We start from the raw sequence: 9,014 nt of genomic DNA on the forward strand, positions 1-9,014 counted from the left end.
CATAGGCGTAATGGTTTTTATACTGTACAAACTGTATTTTCTATCGCCCTACACCTAAACCTAACCCTCACAAAGTGATTGAAAAACAATGGCATTCTCAAAAAAAAAAAAAAAAAAAAAAGCTGAAGGGTCCTTAGAAAGTCTTAAATTTAGTTGTATCAAATTTAATCGATTAATTAATAATTTATTAAATAATTAATTAATTAAATATGTTATTTAATTAATAGGCTATAATAATTTATTGATAATTGTTTAAATTAGTATAATAATTGATACCTTTGCCTCAATTCTCTTAAAAAAAAGTTTAAAGGCTGAAATGTGAAGTTAATAATTAAAAAAAAAATGTTTTGTTTTTGTGAAAACCTGTATCTGAACTCTGAAATCATGCTTTTTACAGTTGTTTTAATTTTATTTGTGCAGGTTTTAAAAAAGGTCTTAAAAAGTCTTAAATATGAGCTTAAACCATTTTTAAGAAAAGGGATAACTCAAAAGTTTCAATTATTATATTAATTGAAACAATTATTATCAATCAATTATTATATTAAATAACATATAAATATATCTTAATGTCTTAATTATTATTATTATTATTAAATTATTATTATTATTAATTGTTTAGATTTTTATAATGCATTAGCTTTTTGTCGATCCACTGGTTCACATTTAAAAATATGTAGCAAAAATAGCAGAAGGGCTTATTGAAAAAGCAAATTTGTTCTCTGCCAGCAGGTTTCACTTTCAGAATGGCAGAAATATAGCGGTTTCCCCGGTAACGGCAGTACACAAAGCAGTGCTTGACTTTGAAACGTGCAGCACTCATATCTATTCAGTGAAATAATAGCCTTTTGAAGTTTAATCATCATATTAATCTATATAGCAATTCTTGTTTTTCCGTCCCCAAATTTAAGACCTCTTATAATTAAGACATTCTGTATCATTATCATCACGAGTTTTCATGGCCTTAAATTTAAACGATTTAACTGAAGACTTTTTAAGGACCCGCGGAAACCCTAAGAACATAGTTTAATGCAAACATTTCTGTCATGCATTTGGCAAAAAGCTTTTGTTGAAAATGAATTTTACCTTTGAAATTTGAGGCAAGTGCAACTCTGGCATCCCCGTTGTTTGTGCGCAGTGATGTGATGGCGATTTAAATAAAGTACAGATTTCCAAACATATGGCTATCCCCTTTAAATTGTTAAAAAGATAATCTATTTACCATCTTGACTGGAAAATACTGTTTTCATGGTCAGTTTTTCATTTATTATTTGCTAACGTTAATGAATATTTACATCAGAGGGCACGCCCTACTGCGCTGAAATTAACACGGGGAGCGGCTGGAAACTAGCGACCTCTCCTGGTTGGAGATAGTATTAACATTATAAACTGAAAGTAATCTTTACCTGACTTACTTTTCAAATGTTTTAAAATTGATCATCTGAGTCTAATATGATCCAGCGGGCCGTACTAAAAGACATTGTGGGCTGTATACGGTTACGTATACAGTTATATTTATATATATTGTCATATTTGTTTCCATCACAATGTATTTCATTATCTATTAAGCCATTGTCATAATTTCAATTATAATAGCAGACCACTGTATGCAGATATCAATCTCAAAAACCTGCTTCACCCACACACACATAATGGTTTTCATTTTTTGTGGGGACATTCCATAGACGTAATGGTTTTTATACTGTCAAAACTGTATTTTCTATCCCCTTACCCTAAACCTACCCCTTACAGAAAACTTTCTGCTATTTTAGATTTTCAAAATACCTCAGGGCAGTTGCATAAACTTATCCTCTGTGTTAAAGGGGTCATATGATGCGATTTCAAGTTTTCCTTTCTCTTTTCTTAAGAACTAGTCTAACCAACTAACAGTAAGCCAAGTAGTAATCAGTCTTAGTTTTTGGATTCAACGTAGACTAATCTATGTATTTATGTAACCGAATTTAAAACATATTACCAGTCTTAAAGAAAAATTATAGAATTTCTCATTCTATATGATTTATAAGCTGTATTCCTCAAGGGGACAAAACAAATGTCCCCACAAGGTCAAAAATTACTGGTATTATTACACTTGTGGGGACATTTGTTCTTCATTATATAGGGAATACCAGGTACACACACACACACACACACACACACACAAACTGTTTATTTGTTCATCTTTCTCTAACCTTTCTCTAACCTTTCTCTCTCTGTTCTCTCCTAATTAGATTAGCTACTACGCCACCTGCTCCTGTTTGAGTGACAGGAAAAAGTACCCCTCTTTCTTCAGAATAATCCCTAGTGATGCTTTCCAGGTGTGGGCTATGGTTCAGATCTTGAGACATTTTGGATGGACCTGGGTTGGTCTCCTCTACAGTGATGATGACTACGGCATCAATGCTACTCAGTCATTCCATCAGGAAATGGAGCTCTTTGGACATTGTGTTGCTTTTTCTGAAATACTGCCCAATGATAACAACCCCAGAGATATTCAGTGCCTAATGGGAGTGATTCAAGCCTCTACAGCTAGAGTGGTGGTTGTTTTTTTTCTGCTTCATCCTTACTGATACCTTTGATGAATGAGGTGGTGTTGCAGAACATGACAGGCAGGCAATGGATTGCAAGCGAAACTTGGGCCACTTCACCTGTGTTTCGCACACCACATTTCCAGCCATTCCTGGGGGGCACAATGGGCATTGCTATCAGGCCTGGAGAGATCTAGGGGCTTCATGACTTTCTGTTATGTATTTGTCCTAACAATTATCAAAGAAATGATATAGTGAGGATCTTCTGGGAGAACATGTTCGGGTGCAGTTTTGAAACTGAGGGTAAAGGGACAGATGGAGAGCAAGTGAAAAAGGTGTGTACAGGACAGGAGGATCTGAGCTCTACAAACACACCATACACTGATGTTTCAGGGTTGAGGGCATCTTATGATGTGTACAAGGCAGTATATGCCCTGGCACATGCACTTCATGATCTGTTGCAGTGTGAGGAGGGAAGAGGACCATTCAGTGGGAACAGATGTGCTAACTTAACCAACCTGAAACCGTGGCAGATAAGACCCACATGTATAGTGCAGATTCTCTCCAGGCATATAGAAGAGCTGAATGTGGTAAAGCAAAATGTGTGCTGTATATTAATTCAAATTTCAGATAAAAATATAAAACCTGTCCTGTCTACAAAATGTACAGCTGGTTCACTATCTACAGAAAGTGAACTTCACCTCAGGCTTTGGGGATCAAATGTCATTTGATAAGAATGGAGATGCTCTGGCCATCTATGATGTATTGAACTGGCAGCCGAGCTCTGATGGATAAATTAGGCTCCACAAGGTTGGTGTAGTCAATGAAGGGGTGGCAACAGGGATGGTGCTCACACTGGACGAGGATGCATTTTACTGGAATTTTGAAACAACAAAAGTAATTACCTTTGAATGTTAAATGTCATCTTTTTTTGCATTTAGTGATCGAATTGTAAAAAAAATAAATAAATCAGGGGGTATGGTATGGTCAAGTATTTCTTTGGTGGGGCGGGGGTCCTGTAGCTAACTTACACAATTTGACAAATTTTTAAATACATTTTAATAAAAAAAAAGAGAGAGAGAGAGATTTTTTTTTTAAATGAACTATAATTTATAAGCTCTTTTCTTTCTTGGGCGATGAGTAACGATAATTTAATTATATTTTGCTGAATGTGTTTTTGTGCTGGTACCTTGGCTGATTTAGGCATGTCATGGATAATTAAATATGACAATAAAACCGCCAGTAGGTGGCATCAAGTCCCTGTTTTAATAAATGATTCACTGAATCATTCAGTCAAGCCATTTGTTCAAAACGGCTGATTCAATTAGAAACAAAGCAAGTGTGACCGTCTTTATGAATGGATCATTGAATTGCTCACTAATTCATTCGAAAACAGATTATTTCAGGAATGAAACAACGTAGTTTTGCTCTGCACTGCCGTATAAAATTAATAGCACATGTGCAATCGCGACACAAGCTGATATTCAGGAAAGTGCTCTTGCTTGTGTGATAAATATATAATTAATAATAATAATAACTCATATAGGGTTTTTTTCCCCTTTCGTAACTTGAATTATAAGGGCATTCTAACTGCATTCTAAAATAATTCATCATGGCGTGAATGCTCTTCGACTCTCAAGACGTGTTTTTGTTTGTTTTTTACAAAGGCAGTGACACACTCAGCTGTCAGTAGGCCTGGTCTCTAAGCTGGTCTCTCCGTCCCTCACAGTCACACATACAGCACAATAACGTTATGCCAGGGGTATGTCTTTAAACTCTAATCAATATCATACCTTCTGTTGTCATCTTTTTGAGAACATCCAAAAAGTCAGCTTGAACCATTTTGCACGAAACATGGGGAAAACTTGTGTGAGCTTGTGCAGAGCTACTGAGTTCTGATTGGCCAATCGCTGTTATTATGTTCATAACTTATCATACGTAGAGAATTGTAATATTTAATTTGCATGATAAGTTTTAAATAATAAACAACATTATTAATATAAAGGGGGATGGTAAGGGGGTGGTGGTTTTACAGAGGGGATGCTTTTTGTCATTTTTTATAACAAGGGGGATGCCACATACCCCTCCCCTCAATTCCAGCCCTGGATATAAAGTCTAAATAGCAGTTAAAGCTATTATAAGACAGATGTAAACAAATGAATGGATAAGCCAAGCTATGTAAAAGACAAACACATGACTGATAGCAGATGATGTCTCTTTTAGCCCCCACGGTCAGTATGCAGTGAGAGCTGCCCCCCAAGAACCAGATGAGCCACGAGAAAGGGCCTTCCTATCTACTGTTTTGACTGCTTGCCTTGTGGAGATGGAGATATTTCTAATACAACAGGTGAGGAAATTATTGTTGACAAAATTTGAATATAATTGTATAGTAATTTCCTCTTCAAAATCTCACCTTCTGTCTTTTTTTTACTCAAAGATGCTATTGAATGCACAATGTGTCCAGATGAGTTGTGGTCCAATCCAGATAAGGATCAATGTGTCCCCAAAGAAGTAGCGTTTCTATCCTATGAGGATCCTCAAGGCATCTTTCTTACCACTGATTCCCCTGCTTGGCAACTTCATCTGTGGTCTTGTGATGATCGTTTTTGCTCTTCACCATAACACTCCCATAGTATGTGCCAACAATTCAGAGCTCAGCTTCCTGCTGCTGGTGTCACTCAAACTGTGTTTCATATGTGTGCTACTTTTCATTGGCCAGCCACAGCTGTGAACATGTCAGTTAAGAAATGCTGTGTTTGGCATAAGCTTTGTCCTGTGCATCTCCAGCATCGTGGTCAAGACTGGTGGTGATAGCCGTGTGTAACCCCTCTCTCCCGGGTCCTCACCGCCACACCTCGTTCTTGTTCCGAGTGGGTCTCGAACCCAGGTCTCCGGCATGGGAGGCAGACGCACTAACAAGGAGGCTAAAGACTGCAGCCCCTAGCGTCAGTCGCTAGTGCGTCTCTTGAGATCAGGGGAGTGAGGTTTACCTGCACAGCACTTACTCGCTGGCCTCCGTTACACGTGTTCAAGTCATCTCGACCAGAGGGCAAAGGAGCAATGAAATGGTTTGGAGCAGATCAACAAAGATGCACAGTTCTGGTCCTAACAGCCCTCCAGGTTGTGATATGTGCAGTCTGGCTATCAACTGCCTTTCCAACACCCCATAAAAACAATCAGTATACTCGCTCTAAAATAGTATATGAATGGGCTGTTGGTTCAGTGGCTGCTTTTTCTATGCTGCTGGGATACATTGGACTGTTGGCAGCAGTAAGCTTCCTGTTAGCATTCCTTTCGCGAAATCTTCCAGATAATTTTAATGAAGCCAAGTTCATCACTTTCAGCATGTTGATCTTCTGTTCTGTGTGGATTGCATTTGTTCCAGCATATGTAAGCTCACCCGGGAAATATGCAGTTGCTCTGGAGATATTTGCCATCCTGGCTTCAAGTTTTGGATTATTGGTGGCCATATGTGCCCCAAAGTGCTACATCGTCCTTTTACATCCAGAGAGAAACACTAAAAAAGCCATCATGGGAAGACAAACATAAAATAAATAGTTTTACATTACCATGATCAACCATCTACATACATATTGGTGACATTATGATTTGTATTATATTTTGATATATTGTTACAATTACAGTGCTGCTTGAAAGTTTGTGAACCCTTTAGAATTTTCTATATTTTATTTCTTTGTTTATTTAACAGGGACAATACACTAGGCATTGTTACACACAGACAACTGATGCCATGTACATAGGGCATAAAGCTAGTTTGCAGCCCTCATCCCTGGTTAGGCTTTTACATAAAATTAAAACAACCAAATAAAAAACAAGCACGATCATCACAAGAAACAAAACGACTACAAATAAACATACTGTGGCTGTGTAAGGAAGATCCGCCCTTCCGTGCCCATATCGGGATGTTGAACAATTAGGCGGAAATTATAAAAAGGAAGGATAGGAAAAAGAGAGAGGAGGCGGTTCCGGTGTGAGAGGCGGGCGGCAACACTGGACTGTGACTGGAGCACTGATGGCAGGAAATGACGGTAGCTCTGGTAGTGATCCGGAAATGGAAGACGAATCGTGTAGCGGGAGTGCAGGAGGGAGTGAATGGTGGAAAGTAGTCAATCGGAAAAGAAAGAAAAACAATAGTCAAGGATCATTTACGGATAGTGGAAAGGAGGATCATGTGAGTAGGAAAAATATAGAGGAATACAAAGTAATGATGAAATTTGCAGAACCTGGTCTGACGATAAACCCGATTAAACTGATCAAATCTCTGAACAAAGCGTTAGCAGAAATAAATAGTGCAAAGACTCTGAGAGATGGAAACTTGATTATCATGTGTAAGGACGAAAAACAACAAAATAAGGCACTAAGTATAAATTCGATGCTTGGATACCCGGTATCATGCACATTGATGAAGACGAAGCCTTGGGTTAGAGGCGTAATAACTGGAATTCCTACTGATGTACATGCTGATAAAATGAAAAGTTGCGTTGAAGGGGGGAAGGTAATTGGAGCAAAACGGCTTCAATATGTGAGAAATAAAGAAAGGATGGACAGTCTATCGGTTATGCTTCAGTTTGATGAAGAAAGAATGCCAGAGAGGGTAAAAATAGGCTATGTAAGTTACCCAGTAAGACCATACGTACCTCCTCCACTTAGATGCTTCAAGTGCCAGAAGTATGGACATGTTAGTGCAGTTTGTAGAGGAAGACAACGTTGTGCGAGATGTGGGGGTGATCATGTATATGGTAAATGTGGCGAAGGAGCGAAGGCAAAATGCTGCAACTGTGGAGGTGAGCATAGTGCCGGATTTGGGGGATGCATTGCTCACAAACATGCTGTGAAAATTCAAAATGTGAGAATAACTGAGGGGTTGACTTATGCTGAAGCAGCCCAAAAAGCAAAACAAAACGAACAGATACAGCGAGAGATAAAAATACAAGAATGGACTGGGAATACTGTGGCTCAGAGAAAGACAAAAGAGGATAGTTTGGTGATCGGGAAAATGGAATTTGTTTCATTTATGGCTGAAGTGGTAAATTGTTCTGCTCAAACAGAAAGCAGAACGGAGAGAATTAAAATCATAATAAGGGCAGCTGAGAGATACTTGAATGTAGCAGGTGTAACGTTGGAAAAAATAAATGACATGCTAAAGACTCAATCTAGTACTCAAACAACATGTGGAAGTACATAATAATAATAATGCTTTTAACGATTCTGCAATGGAATGCCAGAAGTCTTATAGCAAATGGTCCAGAATTTAAAAAGTTTATAGATCTTTTAAATAAGAAACCAAACATAATTTGTGTACAAGAAACATGGTTAAAACCTAAATTAAATTTTGTTCTGCAAGGATATAATATTGTAAGAAAGGATAGAAAGACAGGTAATGGAGGTGGGGTGGCCACTTTTATAAAAAATGAATTAGAATACAGAGTCATTAATGAGATTGAAGAACATGAAGTGGTGGTTATAGATGTATATGCAGAGAAACAAAATATCAGAATAATAAATTATTATAATCCTTGTCGTAGATTAAGTAAAGATTTAGAAAAGGTTATTGGGTTAGGAAATCATAAAATAATTTGGTGTGGAGATTTTAATGCACATAGCACTTTATGGGGAAGCAGTAATGATGATCATAATGGGGATGTTGTAGAAGAAATAATAGACCGTAATGGGTTAGTATGTTTAAATGATGGTAGAAACACAATGTGACGAACTGCTGAAGGAACTCACAAGATCGCCATTCCCTTGGGTTTTGCTACTCCGGAGAAAACACTGCCACCCACAGAACTTTTACCTGCCAGTCATGGTCAGCGGTATTTTACACGCACGCACTCACTCACACACACACAAACACACCAACGCACCTAATCGCACGCACTTCAACCACACATTCGCGATTCGCTCTAAGTGAACGACTCGTATTACTGACCTTCGTTTCATTTCCCTTTCAGTTTAAATATGATTGTTTTTGGTTGAAAGTATCAAATTAACTAATCCTGTTTTTTCCTCCTTCTTTTATGGACCGCCTGATGAGTGTTTATTTTGGAGAGAATGCCTCGGATCTGCTGATCTTGTTTACTTTATTAATGTGTCGGGAAAACACCGGCAAGGGGGCTACTCAATTTATTTAATTATTGCTTGTATTGAAAACCTTGTCGTTTGCAATTGTTTTTTTTGTTTTGTTTTACCTTTGTGTTTATATGGGTCTTTGATTTGCTTCCAAAATTGTGTATGAAGAGGGAAAAAAACGAATGAGTTCTTTCAAACTGCAAACTGTTGTTTGTTTTCCATCATACAATGTGCAAGCAATCTATTCAGTTATTTTGTGTAACCGTGGTTTAAAATCTCCCTGAGCTATCACAGTATTTTGAAATTTATTTGGTGACAGGCCAAATCCTGTCTGGTGCCCGAACTATAATATAGATACCTTTCCAAATTGTCACTAGGGTGCGCCACCTTTACAATACTATA

At 37.7% G+C, this 9,014-nt stretch overlaps 1 pseudogene; it reads left to right on the forward strand.

The window, feature by feature from the left end:
- Positions 1 to 6,071, forward strand: part of LOC107671060 (extracellular calcium-sensing receptor-like) — an 8,282-nt pseudogene extending 2,211 nt beyond the window's left edge.
- Positions 6,072 to 9,014: the final 2,943 nt, after the last annotated feature.

Source organism: Sinocyclocheilus anshuiensis, unplaced genomic scaffold (assembly GCF_001515605.1).
Source record: "Sinocyclocheilus anshuiensis isolate Anshui unplaced genomic scaffold, SAMN03320099.WGS_v1.1 scaffold1382, whole genome shotgun sequence".
Classification (NCBI taxonomy): domain Eukaryota; kingdom Metazoa; phylum Chordata; class Actinopteri; order Cypriniformes; family Cyprinidae; genus Sinocyclocheilus; species Sinocyclocheilus anshuiensis.